The sequence below is a fragment of the Mytilus galloprovincialis genome, chromosome 1 (genome assembly GCF_965363235.1).
Source record: "Mytilus galloprovincialis chromosome 1, xbMytGall1.hap1.1, whole genome shotgun sequence".
Lineage (NCBI taxonomy): Eukaryota > Metazoa > Mollusca > Bivalvia > Mytilida > Mytilidae > Mytilus > Mytilus galloprovincialis.
In genome coordinates, this window is record NC_134838.1 from 56600190 (window position 1) to 56622701 (window position 22512).

Genomic DNA, 22512 nt, shown 5'->3' on the forward strand with positions numbered 1-22512 from the left:
ACACCTTCATAAAATCTTTATTACTGAACCAATTTTAAAAACTAAGGTACCATTTTCATCGTAACAGCTATTAGAACACAGAAAATATAATAAAAATTGAGGCAGGAGGGGAAAAATTTCACCTTAAGGTAGCACTCCACAGTTAGGTGTGTAGTTTCGCATTTTGGCCCCTGTGGATTTTTCAAATATGAGAGCTAGTGTGTAATGAAATTCATTTTTGGATAGCTGAGTATTAAAATAGCCTTTGTATTGGGTTTATATGAACATCAAGATTATGTAATGTATGTAATATAGGCTGTTTTCTGTATGACAGTCCGTATTTGCATGTCCCTACCATACCTTGGTCCGGCAATTATTGCAATGTTTTTTCCAACTTTTTATCGCACGAACTTTGTGATTAGATTTTACGAAAAAATGAGGCGAAAGACACCCATTTTTTATTTGATCATTAGGAAGATTTATGAAAACAGTTTCTAAAAAGGTATCACTCAAAGGCATTGAAATTCTAGTTTGATCAACATTTTGGGGGGGATATGTGACATGTCCACCCCCCCCCCTTTTTGCAATATTTTATGGTAAATAAATGCAGAATGTTGCCATGGATACACATAAAAGAAATTAATTTTCACTCTTTTAACTTTTGAAAATCAAATCTATGGAATATACTGATTACATACATATGCACATGTACAACACAAACAGTTAGGTTAATGTATTAGAAATCCAGGAATAGGAGATGATAAAACATTTTGTGGCTCATTTTTAATTTTATTTTCTAACTGTGGAGTGCTACCTTATGGCACATCAGAAAGCACAGAAATGCACTTTTTAAGATAAAATTTACCACAAATCTTTAGTCTTTTATGTTCTTGTTTTAGTTCTAAAGGTAAAAAATCTGCTAGGAATGCAACTTATGTTTATTTTATTGTTTACTGTCCTTAGCAACCAAATATACACATTTTAACACTTAGACATGTTGCGGTCTTAAATTTGTACTCAATTAGCTTCACCATTGTAACAAAAGATTGCGCTTGATATGATATCCTCAGAATGTATCGCTTTATATTTTTGAATGCGAATAAGTCAAATAAACATTTTTAGCAGGATTTTATATTATAATTTGGCATTAATTAAATTTAATGATGCCAGTACTGCTAGAAATTTATACCCTGCTTGAGAGCTTCTAAACCAAGGTTAGGTATGCTATTTACAGCAAAATTGACCTATAAGTGCTTTCAAATACCTAAAAATTGTACAATTTGTCCTCTTTGAGGGTAATTTTATGATTTTAAATAAGATAATGGGAAAAGTTTTAGAAATTTACCCCAAAAATGAGACAGACTTGAAGTTTTTCATTATGATCCAGCATTTATTTTTAAATCACTTTTTGTCGTGTTTCAACATCAACTGCTAACCTTCATAAAATCTTTATTACTGAACCAATTTTAAAAACTAAGGTACCATTTTCATCGTAACAGCTAGTAGAACACAGAAAATATAATAAAAATTGAGGCAGGAGGGGAAAAATTTCACCTTAAGGTAGCACTCCACACCTTCATAAAATCTTTATTACTGAACCAATTTTAAAAACTAAGGTACCATTTTCATCGTAACAGCTATTAGAACACAGAAAATATAATAAAAATTGAGGCAGGAGGGGAAAAATTTCACCTTAAGGTAGCACTCCACAGTTAGGTGTGTAGTTTCGCATTTTGGCCCCTGTGGATTTTTCAAATATGAGAGCTAGTGTGCAATGAAATTCATTTTTGGATAGCTGAGTATTAAAATAGCCTTTGTATTGGGTTTATATGAACATCAAGATTATGTAATGTATGTAATATAGGCTGTTTTCTGTATGACAGTCCGTATTTGCATGTCCCTACCATACCTTGGTCCGGCAATTATTGCAATGTTTTTTCCAACTTTTTATCGCACGAACTTTGTGATTAGATTTTACGAAAAAATGAGGCGAAAGACACCCATTTTTTATTTGATCATTAGGAAGATTTATGAAAACAGTTTCTAAAAAGGTATCACTCAAAGGCATTGAAATTCTAGTTTGATCAACATTTTGGGGGGGATATGTGACATGTCCACCCCCCCTTTTTGCAATATTTTATGGTAAATAAATGCAGAATGTTGCCATGGATACACATAAAAGAAATTAATTTTCACTCTTTTAACTTTTGAAAATCAAATCTATGGAATATACTGATTACATACATATGCACATGTACAACACAAACAGTTAGGTTAATGTATTAGAAATCCAGGAATAGGAGATGATAAAACATTTTGTGGCTCATTTTTAATTTTATTTTCTAACTGTGGAGTGCTACCTTATGGCACATCAGAAAGCACAGAAATGCACTTTTTAAGATAAAATTTACCACAAATCTTTAGTCTTTTATGTTCTTGTTTTAGTTCTAAAGGTAAAAAATCTGCTAGGAATGCAATTTATGTTTATTTTATTGTTTACTGTCCTTAGCAACCAAATATACACATTTTAACACTTAGACATGTTGCGGTCTTAAATTTGTACTCAATTAGCTTCACCATTGTAACAAAAGATTGCGCTTGATATGATATCCTCAGAATGTATCGCTTTATATTTTTGAATGCGAATAAGTCAAATAAACATTTTTAGCAGGATTTTATATTATAATTTGGCATTAATTAAATTTAATGATGCCAGTACTGCTAGAAATTTATACCCTGCTTGAGAGCTTCTAAACCAAGGTTAGGTATGCTATTTACAGCAAAATTGACCTATAAGTGCTTTCAAATACCTAAAAATTGTACAATTTGTCCTCTTTGAGGGTAATTTTATGATTTTAAATAAGATAATGGGAAAAGTTTTAGAAATTTACCCCAAAAATGAGACAGACTTGAAGTTTTTCATTATGATCCAGCATTTATTTTTAAATCACTTTTTGTCGTGTTTCAACATCAACTGCTAACCTTCATAAAATCTTTATTACTGAACCAATTTTAAAAACTAAGGTACCATTTTCATCGTAACAGCTAGTAGAACACAGAAAATATAATAAAAATTGAGGCAGGAGGGGAAAAATTTCACCTTAAGGTAGCACTCCACACCTTCATAAAATCTTTATTACTGAACCAATTTTAAAAACTAAGGTACCATTTTCATCGTAACAGCTATTAGAACACAGAAAATATAATAAAAATTGAGGCAGGAGGGGAAAAATTTCACCTTAAGGTAGCACTCCACAGTTAGGTGTGTAGTTTCGCATTTTGGCCCCTGTGGATTTTTCAAATATGAGAGCTAGTGTGTAATGAAATTCATTTTTGGATAGCTGAGTATTAAAATAGCCTTTGTATTGGGTTTATATGAACATCAAGATTATGTAATGTATGTAATATAGGCTGTTTTCTGTATGACAGTCCGTATTTGCATGTCCCTACCATACCTTGGTCCGGCAATTATTGCAATGTTTTTTCCAACTTTTTATCGCACGAACTTTGTGATTAGATTTTACGAAAAAATGAGGCGAAAGACACCCATTTTTTATTTGATCATTAGGAAGATTTATGAAAACAGTTTCTAAAAAGGTATCACTCAAAGGCATTGAAATTCTAGTTTGATCAACATTTTGGGGGGGATATGTGACATGTCCACCCCCCCCCTTTTTGCAATATTTTATGGTAAATAAATGCAGAATGTTGCCATGGATACACATAAAAGAAATTAATTTTCACTCTTTTAACTTTTGAAAATCAAATCTATGGAATATACTGATTACATACATATGCACATGTACAACACAAACAGTTAGGTTAATGTATTAGAAATCCAGGAATAGGAGATGATAAAACATTTTGTGGCTCATTTTTAATTTTATTTTCTAACTGTGGAGTGCTACCTTATGGCACATCAGAAAGCACAGAAATGCACTTTTTAAGATAAAATTTACCACAAATCTTTAGTCTTTTATGTTCTTGTTTTAGTTCTAAAGGTAAAAAATCTGCTAGGAATGCAATTTATGTTTATTTTATTGTTTACTGTCCTTAGCAACCAAATATACACATTTTAACACTTAGACATGTTGCGGTCTTAAATTTGTACTCAATTAGCTTCACCATTGTAACAAAAGATTGCGCTTGATATGATATCCTCAGAATGTATCGCTTTATATTTTTGAATGCGAATAAGTCAAATAAACATTTTTAGCAGGATTTTATATTATAATTTGGCATTAATTAAATTTAATGATGCCAGTACTGCTAGAAATTTATACCCTGCTTGAGAGCTTCTAAACCAAGGTTAGGTATGCTATTTACAGCAAAATTGACCTATAAGTGCTTTCAAATACCTAAAAATTGTACAATTTGTCCTCTTTGAGGGTAATTTTATGATTTTAAATAAGATAATGGGAAAAGTTTTAGAAATTTACCCCAAAAATGAGACAGACTTGAAGTTTTTCATTATGATCCAGCATTTATTTTTAAATCACTTTTTGTCGTGTTTCAACATCAACTGCTAACCTTCATAAAATCTTTATTACTGAACCAATTTTAAAAACTAAGGTACCATTTTCATCGTAACAGCTAGTAGAACACAGAAAATATAATAAAAATTGAGGCAGGAGGGGAAAAATTTCACCTTAAGGTAGCACTCCACACCTTCATAAAATCTTTATTACTGAACCAATTTTAAAAACTAAGGTACCATTTTCATCGTAACAGCTATTAGAACACAGAAAATATAATAAAAATTGAGGCAGGAGGGGAAAAATTTCACCTTAAGGTAGCACTCCACAGTTAGGTGTGTAGTTTCGCATTTTGGCCCCTGTGGATTTTTCAAATATGAGAGCTAGTGTGCAATGAAATTCATTTTTGGATAGCTGAGTATTAAAATAGCCTTTGTATTGGGTTTATATGAACATCAAGATTATGTAATGTATGTAATATAGGCTGTTTTCTGTATGACAGTCCGTATTTGCATGTCCCTACCATACCTTGGTCCGGCAATTATTGCAATGTTTTTTCCAACTTTTTATCGCACGAACTTTGTGATTAGATTTTACGAAAAAATGAGGCGAAAGACACCCATTTTTTATTTGATCATTAGGAAGATTTATGAAAACAGTTTCTAAAAAGGTATCACTCAAAGGCATTGAAATTCTAGTTTGATCAACATTTTGGGGGGGATATGTGACATGTCCACCCCCCCTTTTTGCAATATTTTATGGTAAATAAATGCAGAATGTTGCCATGGATACACATAAAAGAAATTAATTTTCACTCTTTTAACTTTTGAAAATCAAATCTATGGAATATACTGATTACATACATATGCACATGTACAACACAAACAGTTAGGTTAATGTATTAGAAATCCAGGAATAGGAGATGATAAAACATTTTGTGGCTCATTTTTAATTTTATTTTCTAACTGTGGAGTGCTACCTTATGGCACATCAGAAAGCACAGAAATGCACTTTTTAAGATAAAATTTACCACAAATCTTTAGTCTTTTATGTTCTTGTTTTAGTTCTAAAGGTAAAAAATCTGCTAGGAATGCAATTTATGTTTATTTTATTGTTTACTGTCCTTAGCAACCAAATATACACATTTTAACACTTAGACATGTTGCGGTCTTAAATTTGTACTCAATTAGCTTCACCATTGTAACAAAAGATTGCGCTTGATATGATATCCTCAGAATGTATCGCTTTATATTTTTGAATGCGAATAAGTCAAATAAACATTTTTAGCAGGATTTTATATTATAATTTGGCATTAATTAAATTTAATGATGCCAGTACTGCTAGAAATTTATACCCTGCTTGAGAGCTTCTAAACCAAGGTTAGGTATGCTATTTACAGCAAAATTGACCTATAAGTGCTTTCAAATACCTAAAAATTGTACAATTTGTCCTCTTTGAGGGTAATTTTATGATTTTAAATAAGATAATGGGAAAAGTTTTAGAAATTTACCCCAAAAATGAGACAGACTTGAAGTTTTTCATTATGATCCAGCATTTATTTTTAAATCACTTTTTGTCGTGTTTCAACATCAACTGCTAACCTTCATAAAATCTTTATTACTGAACCAATTTTAAAAACTAAGGTACCATTTTCATCGTAACAGCTAGTAGAACACAGAAAATATAATAAAAATTGAGGCAGGAGGGGAAAAATTTCACCTTAAGGTAGCACTCCACACCTTCATAAAATCTTTATTACTGAACCAATTTTAAAAACTAAGGTACCATTTTCATCGTAACAGCTATTAGAACACAGAAAATATAATAAAAATTGAGGCAGGAGGGGAAAAATTTCACCTTAAGGTAGCACTCCACAGTTAGGTGTGTAGTTTCGCATTTTGGCCCCTGTGGATTTTTCAAATATGAGAGCTAGTGTGCAATGAAATTCATTTTTGGATAGCTGAGTATTAAAATAGCCTTTGTATTGGGTTTATATGAACATCAAGATTATGTAATGTATGTAATATAGGCTGTTTTCTGTATGACAGTCCGTATTTGCATGTCCCTACCATACCTTGGTCCGGCAATTATTGCAATGTTTTTTTCCAACTTTTTATCGCACGAACTTTGTGATTAGATTTTACGAAAAAATGAGGCGAAAGACACCCATTTTTTATTTGATCATTAGGAAGATTTATGAAAACAGTTTCTAAAAAGGTATCACTCAAAGGCATTGAAATTCTAGTTTGATCAACATTTTGGGGGGGATATGTGACATGTCCACCCCCCCCCTTTTTGCAATATTTTATGGTAAATAAATGCAGAATGTTGCCATGGATACACATAAAAGAAATTAATTTTCACTCTTTTAACTTTTGAAAATCAAATCTATGGAATATACTGATTACATACATATGCACATGTACAACACAAACAGTTAGGTTAATGTATTAGAAATCCAGGAATAGGAGATGATAAAACATTTTGTGGCTCATTTTTAATTTTATTTTCTAACTGTGGAGTGCTACCTTATGGCACATCAGAAAGCACAGAAATGCACTTTTTAAGATAAAATTTACCACAAATCTTTAGTCTTTTATGTTCTTGTTTTAGTTCTAAAGGTAAAAAATCTGCTAGGAATGCAATTTATGTTTATTTTATTGTTTACTGTCCTTAGCAACCAAATATACACATTTTAACACTTAGACATGTTGCGGTCTTAAATTTGTACTCAATTAGCTTCACCATTGTAACAAAAGATTGCGCTTGATATGATATCCTCAGAATGTATCGCTTTATATTTTTGAATGCGAATAAGTCAAATAAACATTTTTAGCAGGATTTTATATTATAATTTGGCATTAATTAAATTTAATGATGCCAGTACTGCTAGAAATTTATACCCTGCTTGAGAGCTTCTAAACCAAGGTTAGGTATGCTATTTACAGCAAAATTGACCTATAAGTGCTTTCAAATACCTAAAAATTGTACAATTTGTCCTCTTTGAGGGTAATTTTATGATTTTAAATAAGATAATGGGAAAAGTTTTAGAAATTTACCCCAAAAATGAGACAGACTTGAAGTTTTTCATTATGATCCAGCATTTATTTTTAAATCACTTTTTGTCGTGTTTCAACATCAACTGCTAACCTTCATAAAATCTTTATTACTGAACCAATTTTAAAAACTAAGGTACCATTTTCATCGTAACAGCTATTAGAACACAGAAAATATAATAAAAATTGAGGCAGGAGGGGAAAAATTTCACCTTAAGGTAGCACTCCACAGTTAGGTGTGTAGTTTCGCATTTTGGCCCCTGTGGATTTTTCAAATATGAGAGCTAGTGTGCAATGAAATTCATTTTTGGATAGCTGAGTATTAAAATAGCCTTTGTATTGGGTTTATATGAACATCAAGATTATGTAATGTATGTAATATAGGCTGTTTTCTGTATGACAGTCCGTATTTGCATGTCCCTACCATACCTTGGTCCGGCAATTATTGCAATGTTTTTTTCCAACTTTTTATCGCACGAACTTTGTGATTAGATTTTACGAAAAAATGAGGCGAAAGACACCCATTTTTTATTTGATCATTAGGAAGATTTATGAAAACAGTTTCTAAAAAGGTATCACTCAAAGGCATTGAAATTCTAGTTTGATCAACATTTTGGGGGGGATATGTGACATGTCCACCCCCCCCCTTTTTGCAATATTTTATGGTAAATAAATGCAGAATGTTGCCATGGATACACATAAAAGAAATTAATTTTCACTCTTTTAACTTTTGAAAATCAAATCTATGGAATATACTGATTACATACATATGCACATGTACAACACAAACAGTTAGGTTAATGTATTAGAAATCCAGGAATAGGAGATGATAAAACATTTTGTGGCTCATTTTTAATTTTATTTTCTAACTGTGGAGTGCTACCTTATGGCACATCAGAAAGCACAGAAATGCACTTTTTAAGATAAAATTTACCACAAATCTTTAGTCTTTTATGTTCTTGTTTTAGTTCTAAAGGTAAAAAATCTGCTAGGAATGCAATTTATGTTTATTTTATTGTTTACTGTCCTTAGCAACCAAATATACACATTTTAACACTTAGACATGTTGCGGTCTTAAATTTGTACTCAATTAGCTTCACCATTGTAACAAAAGATTGCGCTTGATATGATATCCTCAGAATGTATCGCTTTATATTTTTGAATGTGAATAAGTCAAATAAACATTTTTAGCAGGATTTTATATTATAATTTGGCATTAATTAAATTTAATGATGCCAGTACTGCTAGAAATTTATACCCTGCTTGAGAGCTTCTAAAACAAGGTTAGGTATGCTATTTACAGCAAAATTGACCTATAAGTGCTTTCAAATACCTAAAAATTGTACAATTTGTCCTCTTTGAGGGTAATTTTATGATTTTAAATAAGATAATGGGAAAAGTTTTAGAAATTTACCCCAAAAATGAGACAGACTTGAAGTTTTTCATTATGATCCAGCATTTATTTTTAAATCACTTTTTGTCGTGTTTCAACATCAACTGCTAACCTTCATAAAATCTTTATTACTGAACCAATTTTAAAAACTAAGGTACCATTTTCATCGTAACAGCTAGTAGAACACAGAAAATATAAAAAAAATTGAGGCAGGAGGGGAAAAATTTCACCTTAAGGTAGCACTCCACACCTTCATAAAATCTTTATTACTGAACCAATTTTAAAAACTAAGGTACCATTTTCATCGTAACAGCTAGTAGAACACAGAAAATATAATAAAAATTGAGGCAGGAGGGGAAAAATTTCACCTTAAGGTAGCACTCCACACCTTCATAAAATCTTTATTACTGAACCAATTTTAAAAACTAAGGTACCATTTTCATCGTAACAGCTAGTAGAACACAGAAAATATAATAAAAATTGAGGCAGGAGGGGAAAAATTTCACCTTAAGGTAGCACTCCACACCTTCATAAAATCTTTATTACTGAACCAATTTTAAAAACTAAGGTACCATTTTCATCGTAACAGCTATTAGAACACAGAAAATATAATAAAAATTGAGGCAGGAGGGGAAAAATTTCACCTTAAGGTAGCACTCCACAGTTAGGTGTGTAGTTTCGCATTTTGGCCCCTGTGGATTTTTCAAATATGAGAGCTAGTGTGCAATGAAATTCATTTTTGGATAGCTGAGTATTAAAATAGCCTTTGTATTGGGTTTATATGAACATCAAGATTATGTAATGTATGTAATATAGGCTGTTTTCTGTATGACAGTCCGTATTTGCATGTCCCTACCATACCTTGGTCCGGCAATTATTGCAATGTTTTTTTCCAACTTTTTATCGCACGAACTTTGTGATTAGATTTTACGAAAAAATGAGGCGAAAGGCACCCATTTTTTATTTGATCATTAGGAAGATTTATGAAAACAGTTTCTAAAAAGGTATCACTCAAAGGCATTGAAATTCTAGTTTGATCAACATTTTGGGGGGGATATGTGACATGTCCACCCCCCCTTTTTGCAATATTTTATGGTAAATAAATGCAGAATGTTGCCATGGATACACATAAAAGAAATTAATTTTCACTCTTTTAACTTTTGAAAATCAAATCTATGGAATATACTGATTACATACATATGCACATGTACAACACAAACAGTTAGGTTAATGTATTAGAAATCCAGGAATAGGAGATGATAAAACATTTTGTGGCTCATTTTTAATTTTATTTTCTAACTGTGGAGTGCTACCTTATGGCACATCAGAAAGCACAGAAATGCACTTTTTAAGATAAAATTTACCACAAATCTTTAGTCTTTTATGTTCTTGTTTTAGTTCTAAAGGTAAAAAATCTGCTAGGAATGCAATTTATGTTTATTTTATTGTTTACTGTCCTTAGCAACCAAATATACACATTTTAACACTTAGACATGTTGCGGTCTTAAATTTGTACTCAATTAGCTTCACCATTGTAACAAAAGATTGCGCTTGATATGATATCCTCAGAATGTATCGCTTTATATTTTTGAATGCGAATAAGTCAAATAAACATTTTTAGCAGGATTTTATATTATAATTTGGCATTAATCAAATTTAATGATGCCAGTACTGCTAGAAATTTATACCCTGCTTGAGAGCTTCTAAACCAAGGTTAGGTATGCTATTTACAGCAAAATTGACCTATAAGTGCTTTCAAATACCTAAAAATTGTACAATTTGTCCTCATTGAGGGTAATTTTATGATTTTAAATAAGATAATGGGAAAAGTTTTAGAAATTTACCCCAAAAATGAGACAGACTTGAAGTTTTTCATTATGATCCAGCATTTATTTTTAAATCACTTTTTGTCGTGTTTCAACATCAACTGCTAACCTTCATAAAATCTTTATTACTGAACCAATTTTAAAAACTAAGGTACCATTTTCATCGTAACAGCTAGTAGAACACAGAAAATATAATAAAAATTGAGGCAGGAGGGGAAAAATTTCACCTTAAGGTAGCACTCCACACCTTCATAAAATCTTTATTACTGAACCAATTTTAAAAACTAAGGTACCATTTTCATCGTAACAGCTATTAGAACACAGAAAATATAATAAAAATTGAGGCAGGAGGGGAAAAATTTCACCTTAAGGTAGCACTCTACAGTTAGGTGTGTAGTTTCGCATTTTGGCCCCTGTGGATTTTTCAAATATGAGAGCTAGTGTGCAATGAAATTCATTTTTGGATAGCTGAGTATTAAAATAGCCTTTGTATTGGGTTTATATGAACATCAAGATTATGTAATGTATGTAATATAGGCTGTTTTCTGTATGACAGTCCGTATTTGCATGTCCCTACCATACCTTGGTCCGGCAATTATTGCAATGTTTTTTTCCAACTTTTTATCGCACGAACTTTGTGATTAGATTTTACGAAAAAATGAGGCGAAAGACACCCATTTTTTATTTGATCATTAGGAAGATTTATGAAAACAGTTTCTAAAAAGGTATCACTCAAAGGCATTGAAATTCTAGTTTGATCAACATTTTGGGGGGGGGATATGTGACATGTCCACCCCCCCTTTTTGCAATATTTTATGGTAAATAAATGCAGAATGTTGCCATGGATACACATAAAAGAAATTAATTTTCACTCTTTTAACTTTTGAAAATCAAATCTATGGAATATACTGATTACATACATATGCACATGTACAACACAAACAGTTAGGTTAATATATTAGAAATCCAGGAATAGGAGATGATAAAACATTTTGTGGCTCATTTTTAATTTTATTTTCTAACTGTGGAGTGCTACCTTATGGCACATCAGAAAGCACAGAAATGCACTTTTTAAGATAAAATTTACCACAAATCTTTAGTCTTTTATGTTCTTGTTTTAGTTCTAAAGGTAAAAAATCTGCTAGGAATGCAATTTATGTTTATTTTATTGTTTACTGTCCTTAGCAACCAAATATACACATTTTAACACTTAGACATGTTGTGGTCTTAAATTTGTACTCAATTAGCTTCACCATTGTAAAAAAAGATTGCGCTTGATATGATATCCTCAGAATGTATCGCTTTATATTTTTGAATGCGAATAAGTCAAATAAACATTTTTAGCAGGATTTTATATTATAATTTGGCATTAATTAAATTTAATGATGCCAGTACTGCTAGAAATTTATACCCTGCTTGAGAGCTTCTAAACCAAGGTTAGGTATGCTATTTACAGCAAAATTGACCTATAAGTGCTTTCAAATACCTAAAAATTGTACAATTTGTCCTCATTGAGGGTAATTTTATGATTTTAAATAAGATAATGGGAAAAGTTTTAGAAATTTACCCCAAAAATGAGACAGACTTGAAGTTTTTCATTATGATCCAGCATTTATTTTTAAATCACTTTTTGTCGTGTTTCAACATCAACTGCTAACCTTCATAAAATCTTTATTACTGAACCAATTTTAAAAACTAAGGTACCATTTTCATCGTAACAGCTAGTAGAACACAGAAAATATAATAAAAATTGAGGCTGGAGGGGAAAAATTTCACCTTAAGGTAGCACTCCACACCTTCATAAAATCTTTATTACTGAACCAATTTTAAAAACTAAGGTACCATTTTCATCGTAACAGCTATTAAAACACAGAAAATATAATAAAAATTGAGGCAGGAGGGGAAAAATTTCACCTTAAGGTAGCACTCCACAGTTAGGTGTGTAGTTTCGCATTTTGGCCCCTGTGGATTTTTCAAATATGAGAGCTAGTGTGCAATGAAATTCATTTTTGGATAGCTGAGTATTAAAATAGCCTTTGTATTGGGTTTATATGAACATCAAGATTATGTAATGTATGTAATATAGGCTGTTTTCTGTATGACAGTCCGTATTTGCATGTCCCTACCATACCTTGGTCCGGCAATTATTGCAATGTTTTTTCCAACTTTTTATCGCACGAACTTTGTGATTAGATTTTACGAAAAAAATGAGGCGAAAGACACCCATTTTTTATTTGATCATTAGGAAGATTTATGAAAACAGTTTCTAAAAAGGTATCACTCAAAGGCATTGAAATTCTAGTTTGATCAACATTTTGGGGGGGATATGTGACATGTCCACCCCCCCTTTTTGCAATATTTTATGGTAAATAAATGCAGAATGTTGCCATGGATACACATAAAAGAAATTAATTTTCACTCTTTTAACTTTTGAAAATCAAATCTATGGAATATACTGATTACATACATATGCACATGTACAACACAAACAGTTAGGTTAATGTATTAGAAATCCAGGAATAGGAGATGATAAAACATTTTGTGGCTCATTTTTAATTTTATTTTCTAACTGTGGAGTGCTACCTTATGGCACATCAGAAAGCACAGAAATGCACTTTTTAAGATAAAATTTACCACAAATCTTTAGTCTTTTATGTTCTTGTTTTAGTTCTAAAGGTAAAAAATCTGCTAGGAATGCAATTTATGTTTATTTTATTGTTTACTGTCCTTAGCAACCAAATATACACATTTTAACACTTAGACATGTTGCGGTCTTAAATTTGTACTCAATTAGCTTCACCATTGTAACAAAAGATTGCGCTTGATATGATATCCTCAGAATGTATCGCTTTATATTTTTGAATGCGAATAAGTCAAATAAACATTTTTAGCAGGATTTTATATTATAATTTGGCATTAATTAAATTTAATGATGCCAGTACTGCTAGAAATTTATACCCTGCTTGAGAGCTTCTAAACCAAGGTTAGGTATGCTATTTACAGCAAAATTGACCTATAAGTGCTTTCAAATACCTAAAAATTGTACAATTTGTCCTCTTTGAGGGTAATTTTATGATTTTAAATAAGATAATGGGAAAAGTTTTAGAAATTTACCCCAAAAATGAGACAGACTTGAAGTTTTTCATTATGATCCAGCATTTATTTTTAAATCACTTTTTGTCGTGTTTCAACATCAACTGCTAACCTTCATAAAATCTTTATTACTGAACCAATTTTAAAAACTAAGGTACCATTTTCATCGTAACAGCTAGTAGAACACAGAAAATATAATAAAAATTGAGGCAGGAGGGGAAAAATTTCACCTTAAGGTAGCACTCCACACCTTCATAAAATCTTTATTACTGAACCAATTTTAAAAACTAAGGTACCATTTTCATCGTAACAGCTATTAGAACACAGAAAATATAATAAAAATTGAGGCAGGAGGGGAAAAATTTCACCTTAAGGTAGCACTCCACAGTTAGGTGTGTAGTTTCGCATTTTGGCCCCTGTGGATTTTTCAAATATGAGAGCTAGTGTGCAATGAAATTCATTTTTGGATAGCTGAGTATTAAAATAGCCTTTGTATTGGGTTTATATGAACATCAAGATTATGTAATGTATGTAATATAGGCTGTTTTCTGTATGACAGTCCGTATTTGCATGTCCCTACCATACCTTGGTCCGGCAATTATTGCAATGTTTTTTTCCAACTTTTTATCGCACGAACTTTGTGATTAGATTTTACGAAAAAATGAGGCGAAAGACACCCATTTTTTATTTGATCATTAGGAAGATTTATGAAAACAGTTTCTAAAAAGGTATCACTCAAAGGCATTGAAATTCTAGTTTGATCAACATTTTGGGGGGGATATGTGACATGTCCACCCCCCTTTTTGCAATATTTTATGGTAAATAAATGCAGAATGTTGCCATGGATACACATAAAAGAAATTAATTTTCACTCTTTTAACTTTTGAAAATCAAATCTATGGAATATACTGATTACATACATATGCACATGTACAACACAAACAGTTAGGTTAATGTATTAGAAATCCAGGAATAGGAGATGATAAAACATTTTGTGGCTCATTTTTAATTTTATTTTCTAACTGTGGAGTGCTACCTTATGGCACATCAGAAAGCACAGAAATGCACTTTTTAAGATAAAATTTACCACAAATCTTTAGTCTTTTATGTTCTTGTTTTAGTTCTAAAGGTAAAAAATCTGCTAGGAATGCAATTTATGTTTATTTTATTGTTTACTGTCCTAAGCAACCAAATATACACATTTTAACACTTAGACATGTTGCGGTCTTAAATTTGTACTCAATTAGCTTCACTATTGTAACAAAAGATTGCGCTTGATATGATATCCTCAGAATGTATCGCTTTATATTTTTGAATGCGAATAAGTCAAATAAACATTTTTAGCAGGATTTTATATTATAATTTGGCATTAATTAAATTTAATGATGCCAGTACTGCTAGAAATTTATACCCTGCTTGAGAGCTTCTAAACCAAGGTTAGGTATGCTATTTACAGCAAAATTGACCTATAAGTGCTTTCAAATACCTAAAAATTGTACAATTTGTCCTCTTTGAGGGTAATTTTATGATTTTAAATAAGATAATGGGAAAAGTTTTAGAAATTTACCCCAAAAATGAGACAGACTTGAAGTTTTTCATTATGATCCAGCATTTATTTTTAAATCACTTTTTGTCGTGTTTCAACATCAACTGCTAACCTTCATAAAATCTTTATTACTGAACCAATTTTAAAAACTAAGGTACCATTTTCATCGTAACAGCTAGTAGAACACAGAAAATATAATAAAAATTGAGGCAGGAGGGGAAAAAATTCACCTTAAGGTAGCACTCCACACCTTCATAAAATCTTTATTACTGAACCAATTTTAAAAACTAAGGTACCATTTTCATCGTAACAGCTAGTAGAACACAGAAAATATAATAAAAATTGAGGCAGGAGGGGAAAAATTTCACCTTAAGGTAGCACTCCACACCTTCATAAAATCTTTATTACTGAACCAATTTTAAAAACAAAGGTACCATTTTCATCGTAACAGCTAGTAGAACACAGAAAATATAATAAAAATTGAGGCAGGAGGGGAAAAATTTCACCTTAAGGTAGCACTCCACAGTTAGGTGTGTTGTTTCGCATTTTGGCCCCTGTGGATTTTTCAAATATGAGAGCTAGTGTGCAATAAAAGTCATTTTTGGATAGCTGAGTATTAAAATAGCCTTTGTATTGGGTTTATATGAACATCAAGATTATGTAATGTATGTAATATAGGCTGTTTTCTGTATGACAGTCCGTATTTGCATGTCCCTACCATACCTTGGTCCGGCAATTATTGCAATGTTTTTTTCCAACTTTTTATCGCACGAACTTTGTGATTGGATTTTACGAAAAAATGAGGCGAAAGACACCCATTTTTTATTTGATCATTAGGAAGATTTATGAAAACAGTTTCTAAAAAGGTATCACTCAAAGGCATTGAAATTCTAGTTTGATCAACATTTTGGGGGATATGTGACATGTCCACCCCCCTTTTTGCAATATTTTATGGTAAATAAATGCAGAATGTTGCCATGGATACACATAAAAGAAATTAATTTTCACTCTTTTAACTTTTGAAAATCAAATCTATGGAATATACTGATTACATACATATGCACATGTACAACACAAACAGTTAGGTTATTGTATTAGAAATCCAGGAATAGGAGATGATAAAACATTTTGTGGCTCATTTTTAATTTTATTTTCTAACTGTGGAGTGCTACCTGAGGGAGGGTACAGGCCGGGTAGGGAGGGACATGAGGGAGGGAATGGGCCTGGGAGAGGGCCCCGTGGAACTGAACGCCCCAACCTGTCCCATGGGCCTGGGAGTCCCCTGTGTGCAAACCGGAGCCCCCAGCCTGCTGAAAACTCCTGCCTTAGCTGGTGGACTCCCCTGCTGACTAGAGGAGCTCCCCTGGGACGGCTCACTGGAGCTGAGGTTAACCTTCCCCAGAAAGGCCTGACGCTGATGTCCCTGTACGAGTACCATCAGCTCCACCTGCGCCCTCCAGTGCATGAGGACTGCAGGTGAGTTGATTGGCGACAGCGTGAAGGTTGGCGGAACCTCCCACCGCGCCAATTGGCACACTGCTGCCATGGCTCCCCACTCAGCGGTCAAGTCCTCTGAAGTCAATCCCACAGTCTCCAGTTGGCTGATCACCCAATGGATGGGGTCCCCAACAGCAGCCCCTCCCCCCTAGGGCCCTGAAGAGTGTGCTCAGCGACGTGAGGCGCACCCGGGCTAACCCTGGGTCGGAAACTCCCAGGTCCCGGAACACCTCGGCCACGTGCTCCGCGAGAATTTGCCCTTCCAGGCCTGGTCCCCGGGCTTCACAGCCAGACACTGGACAAGACAGTCCAGTACCAACTGATTCACCCTGCACTCCATAGTGAGGTGTTGCCACCTCACAGGAAGCTGGGAAGCCAGACTGGCCCCGACACACCTCCTGACCCTGAGCCATCCCCTGAGGTGAGGTTGTCAGGAGAGGTGAGGTCGCTGCCATGGCCTTCTTCTTGGCAGCTCTACTCTTTTTGTTTGGCCTTGACTTCCTCTTCTTCTTGGTCTTCACCTCCCCCTTCCCCTCGACCCCTATAGACCCCCCCCATCCGACCCCCACCTACCTCTACCGCAGCCCCCGGGCTCCCCTGGACCTCAGGGTCTAGCTGCCTCAGCTCCTCCTCCGACACACAAACCACCAGTTCCTCCGTCTCTGGAGAGGATGGCTGGGCTTCATCTCCTGACTTGTCCGGCTTGTTCTGATTATTGTCCATCTGAAATAGATTTACCTTAGAGTGCAGGGAGATCCTGGACACGTGCACCCCTGTGGAGACCGAACATCCAGGACACTGATAGGCGTCCATTCTGTCAGCCTCCCCAGGAGTGATGTCCACGCATCGTCCATGGAACCATTCCCTGCACTCGTCACATCTAATCATGAGACCCCCATCATCTGGTCCCCGGCATGAACAATAAATGTTTTTACCCTTTTTTCTAGGGATGGCAACGAGTACCCGAGTACTCGGGTACTCGATCGGAAGGCCGAGTACTCGAGTACAGTTTTAGTACTCGGATACTCGTTTGCTTGTTATACATCTTCAGATACATGTAGTTCTCTTCAAATTTCCACTCACTTAAGTTCTGTTGAAATATCCCCTTCGTAATACTAAATAAGATCTATTAACAATTAAATTTTTTTCAATTCAAAGTTTTATTGCCATATAAACTATACAGTTTGTGACATATAACAACAACAAAAACAAAAAAAGACAATAACTAAGTAACTCAATATATATACACAAATTCAGGTAAATATTAAAGGGTCCCTTGTCCTCAGTTCCATTGACTTTTTTATAAAGGATCCTAGTTTATTCACTTGTGTTGGTGTTGATAGGTTAAGTATATATATAACTTTGTCATTGTCAGTGAGATTAGCAAATGAATCACTTTCTCTGTTAATGCAACTAAAATATGTTAATCTAATATTTGAATTATGAGAACAATTTATTAAGAAATGTTTCTCATCATCTAGTACTTTGCATTTTTTGCAAAGTCTCTCTTCGCGAGGAATTTTAAAATGCCTTCCTTTTTCAATTAATAATGAATGGTCACTGATTCTAAGTTTTGTAATTAATTTTCTAAATTCAAAGTTTGGGTTAGAGAGGTAAGGTTTCATCAATATATATACTATCGAACTGTTTTGTATGGTTTTACAACAACAAACTTTTTAACTGGGGATCAAGCTTATAAGTTGACCCCAGAGGTATGTATGTAAAGGCAAGTGTATGTGTGTGGGTTGTTTAAATTGACACTTACAATTTCTTCTTTCTGTTTACAACTGGAAGATTTGCAAATTGTGGTTGCAAATGGAAGTTGAACTGCGTAGGTCAACTGAGTGCAATACGCGGCGGAAATGGATTGGGGTTTACAAAATTCCCTACAAGGGTTTTGCAGAACAAGTAAGGGGTTCACACTTGTTCCTACAAGGGCTCCGCAAACTGCCAAGTATGGAAAAATCCCTCAAAAATAACAAACGGTGACTTAAACTTAGCCACACAAGGTTCCCTTCCCGGTGCTTTAACTTTCCCTCCCAATAAAACTAACCTAGCAAAGCTATGGTTAGCGAAAACTGAAAATAGGTGACCTGTCAGGGATCCCTAAAAACAAAATGGAGGTGCTGTTTTGGCCCCTTGAAAATTGCAATTTCGATGTATAATTCTACTCCTTGAGTGAATTTGTTCGAAAACGAATGCTCGCAGCGCCAATGTAAGCTTTCTCAAAACTTACCGTGGCGATCTTGCAAGTATACACTACTTTGGCACTATTTGGGAATCGGCTAGAAATCAGCGTTGCTTCACGTTCTGGTTCTAGGTTACGACTGCCGGCAGATCCGAAACGAGGCTCTCTCGTCTTCCGGATCTGCCTCCCCATCAGTGGAGCACCACCGATGACCCTGAGGTACTACAGCATCGTTGGCATTATTGAAAGTAGAATCTGCCATGATATCAAAAGATTTACTAACTGGCGGATTTCTGAGAAACCTATTCAAGCTCTGACGAACCACTAAGAAACTGCTACGAGTATAGAGTTCTCCGTTGTGGCGCCGCAAGTTGATATAAAATCCTTTCAAGAGTGTACACAATTCTGACACCGGCAAATTTTCAAATTCAACATCAAGTTCCTTTGCCAAACAATAATCCCGTAACAATTTAACAGCAAATTTTGTGGACTTTGCAGTGTTTTTAGAATTAATGTTGGTTAAAAGATGATAAACTTCATCTTCACAAGCATCTCCAAAGCGATTTTGATCTTGTTTTGTTGATGCGTCGTCTGCTATGTCTTCCATCTTGTGTATGTGTACTTATCGATATCGCAAGGTAAAGTCTAGAGGTCTTCGAAAGTCGCGTTATTTTTAGACAAGGTATTTTCCATCTGCCATGGTATTTGCTAGCAAATTCCCCGGCACATGGAATTCCCTAAGGACAAATTCCCCGGCAGAGAAAAAAATCCCAATAAATAGAAAATTGGTGAAAAATACCATGTCTTTAAACCAATCAAAAGACAGCATTAATACATGAGGTGGAATTATATTTTGTAAAGTCTGAATATTTCTCGGTTTGAGGTCAATTCGTTTACCTTGGAGCAAATTAACCACGTGTGAATTCAAGCGTACACAGGTATGAATGTTTTTATTTGGAAAGGATAAACAGAAAGAGTATCAGGCGGAAACTCAGTTGAAATAGAACAAAAGATTCGAAGCTCTTTGTTAGAGAAGGCGATAATTGCTTACTGTAATGTTTACTTTAGTAACAAAAATGTTAAAAGTTAATAGAAACAAATAAAATGACAATTTTCTTCTCAATCACGAAGTGTTTTATTTTATGTTTTTTTTTCTCTGTACAAACATTTTTTTTCGCCTTACCAATGAAGGTGTCACCGTCAAAAGCAATGACTGCCTGTAACAAACGCCAAAGTGATTTTCAGAAAGGTCAACCAATTCTGTTCGGCACGTTTTTGGTTCTGTTTTTCACCTTCTGAATTTACCGTTGTTCTACCCATTATGTAATGGTTTTGACAATTATGCGGTTGAACCTTTAAGGCTTTGATTGTTTTTCTGCAGTCGATTCTTTGGCAGTTTAGTGAATGGGAAACATTTATGGCATTTATGGCATAAACTTGTGCAAAATGGCATTCAGCAATTTGATTAGCAGTTGACGTTGTGGTCGTAGGTCTGTCTCGCAAATCACGTTGCGTAATCATTGTCACTACATGTTGATCTGGTCATTGATGATCTTCAACAAATCCCTTCTACCGGTATCATTGTCAAAACGACAGTAAGACGAGTGTCTGACGTCAAATTGTCTGGTTGCAGCACGTTCACGTTTTCCTGTTTGCAGTATTCTAATGGGTTGATTCAGTTTTTTTATTCCTCAGTCTTGGCAATATAGAGATGCAATATGTTTTAACTGATTTAAGTGTGACCAAGGATTCAAAGAACTATTTCACAAAGAAAAAAAAATGAAAAAATCATTTTTGATTCGAAATTTCGCTTTCTGAAATTCGTGCGATCTCAATAATTCGGCATGTTTAATAACCATAGGTAAGACAGATGTTGATTTTTTCGAAAGAAAAGAAGTATAATAAGCACGAATAGTAGTTGTATGAGAATAAAATTGAAACATGATTATGTAAAAAAAAATGAGTGTTGCGTTTTTAAAGTCAGTCAGTATATAATAAGTGCATATGTATGTAATCAGCATTTCCATAGATCTGATACCTAGTAGTCGAATGGTTCAAGATATTTCTTTTTGGTGTATCCATGGCAACAACCTGCCATTTTCGATAATAATGTTGCAAAAAGGGGGTAAAGATGTCACATACTTTCCCAAAATTTGGCCCAAAATAGAATTTTAATCCCCTTGAGGATACCTTTTCTGAAACTGTATATATATATCTATCACGAATTCAAATAAAAATCATTTGTCTTGCGTCTCATTTTTGTAAACATTCGACCTTATGGCGACTTATAGTTATTAATTTTTCTGCCATTTGGTGTCCTGTGGAGAGTTGTCTCATTGGCAATTATACCACATCGCCTTAATTTTATAGTACAAAAATTTATGGACATACGGAAAATACAGACAGTCAAAACAAAAATAGCCTATTAAACAGCTAAAATACAATACTGGTGTTCTTAAAAACTAGCTATCAGGTTTTATTGGGTTTCATGTTGCTAAATTTTTAGTTTTTTATGTTGTGTTATGTAGACTTCTGTTTGTCCTCTCGTCGGCTTTCGTTTTTCGCTATGGCTTTAACCTTTGAGTTTGATTGTTCCTTTGGTATCTGTGTTCTCTCTTTTGAAATTTAACATCTTCTTGAAAAAGTACAGACGCGTACTGTACATAGAGGAATTTGTGTACAGTTCAAAATAAATAGTGACAAAATATTTTTTCAGAAGTTATGAAAGTTAATCATAGCTGCGCACATTTTTAGAGAATCGTGTAGCAGTCATGTTTAATCGTGTATGGCCGAGTAGAGATCGAAAAATGATCGAATGTGGTCGTGTATAGATCGGGTTTTGGTCGTGTTTGTCTGGGATGAAAAAAATATAGAAGTCGCAGTGATAATGAAGCGATCGGGCATTGGTTGAGTTAATCTTGACCACATATCGTACTGTTTGTCGTTGATCGCGAAATGATCGGATATTAGTCGAGCAAAGATCGAAATGATCGAGTACTGATCAGTAATGCCCGCGTCACACTGTCCCGATTTTTACGCCGATGGCAACACGATAATGGAAATTTTCAAAATCGGGACTGATCGTGTCCAGATCGGGCTATTCGTAGTGCCATCTTTAACCATCGTAGAACCATCGGCCACTTTTTCTAGTCTTCGGGGACAACTTCGGGAATGGTTCTTAATTTTTTAACATGTTAAAAAATCCCCGAAGGTGCGTCCGATGTTGAGGGTTCGTATTGAGTTCGTATCACCATCCTCACCATCGTAATGTCACCGGGAATGCATCTTTGCACATCGTATTGCATTCGTGTTTCCATCGTTTCCATCGGGCAGTTTTGACATTACGATGTCTACACGAATGAATCACGAAGATACCCGAAGGTCTTACGATGGCAACACGACTTCGTGAAGACCTCGTAATCCCGTCGTGTTGCCATCGAATAAAAGTACGAAGGCGAC

General features: G+C 34.1%; 1 protein-coding gene and 1 pseudogene across 1 annotated transcript in view; one reads left to right on the forward strand and one right to left on the reverse strand.

Annotated features, from left to right (window-relative positions):
- The window catches only part of LOC143059304 (uncharacterized), a 65269-nt pseudogene extending 47991 nt beyond the window's left edge, over positions 1–17278 (reverse strand).
- LOC143079333 (uncharacterized) overlaps positions 1–22512 on the forward strand; it is a 95754-nt gene that overhangs the window by 69693 nt on the left and 3549 nt on the right. The window lies entirely within an intron of this gene.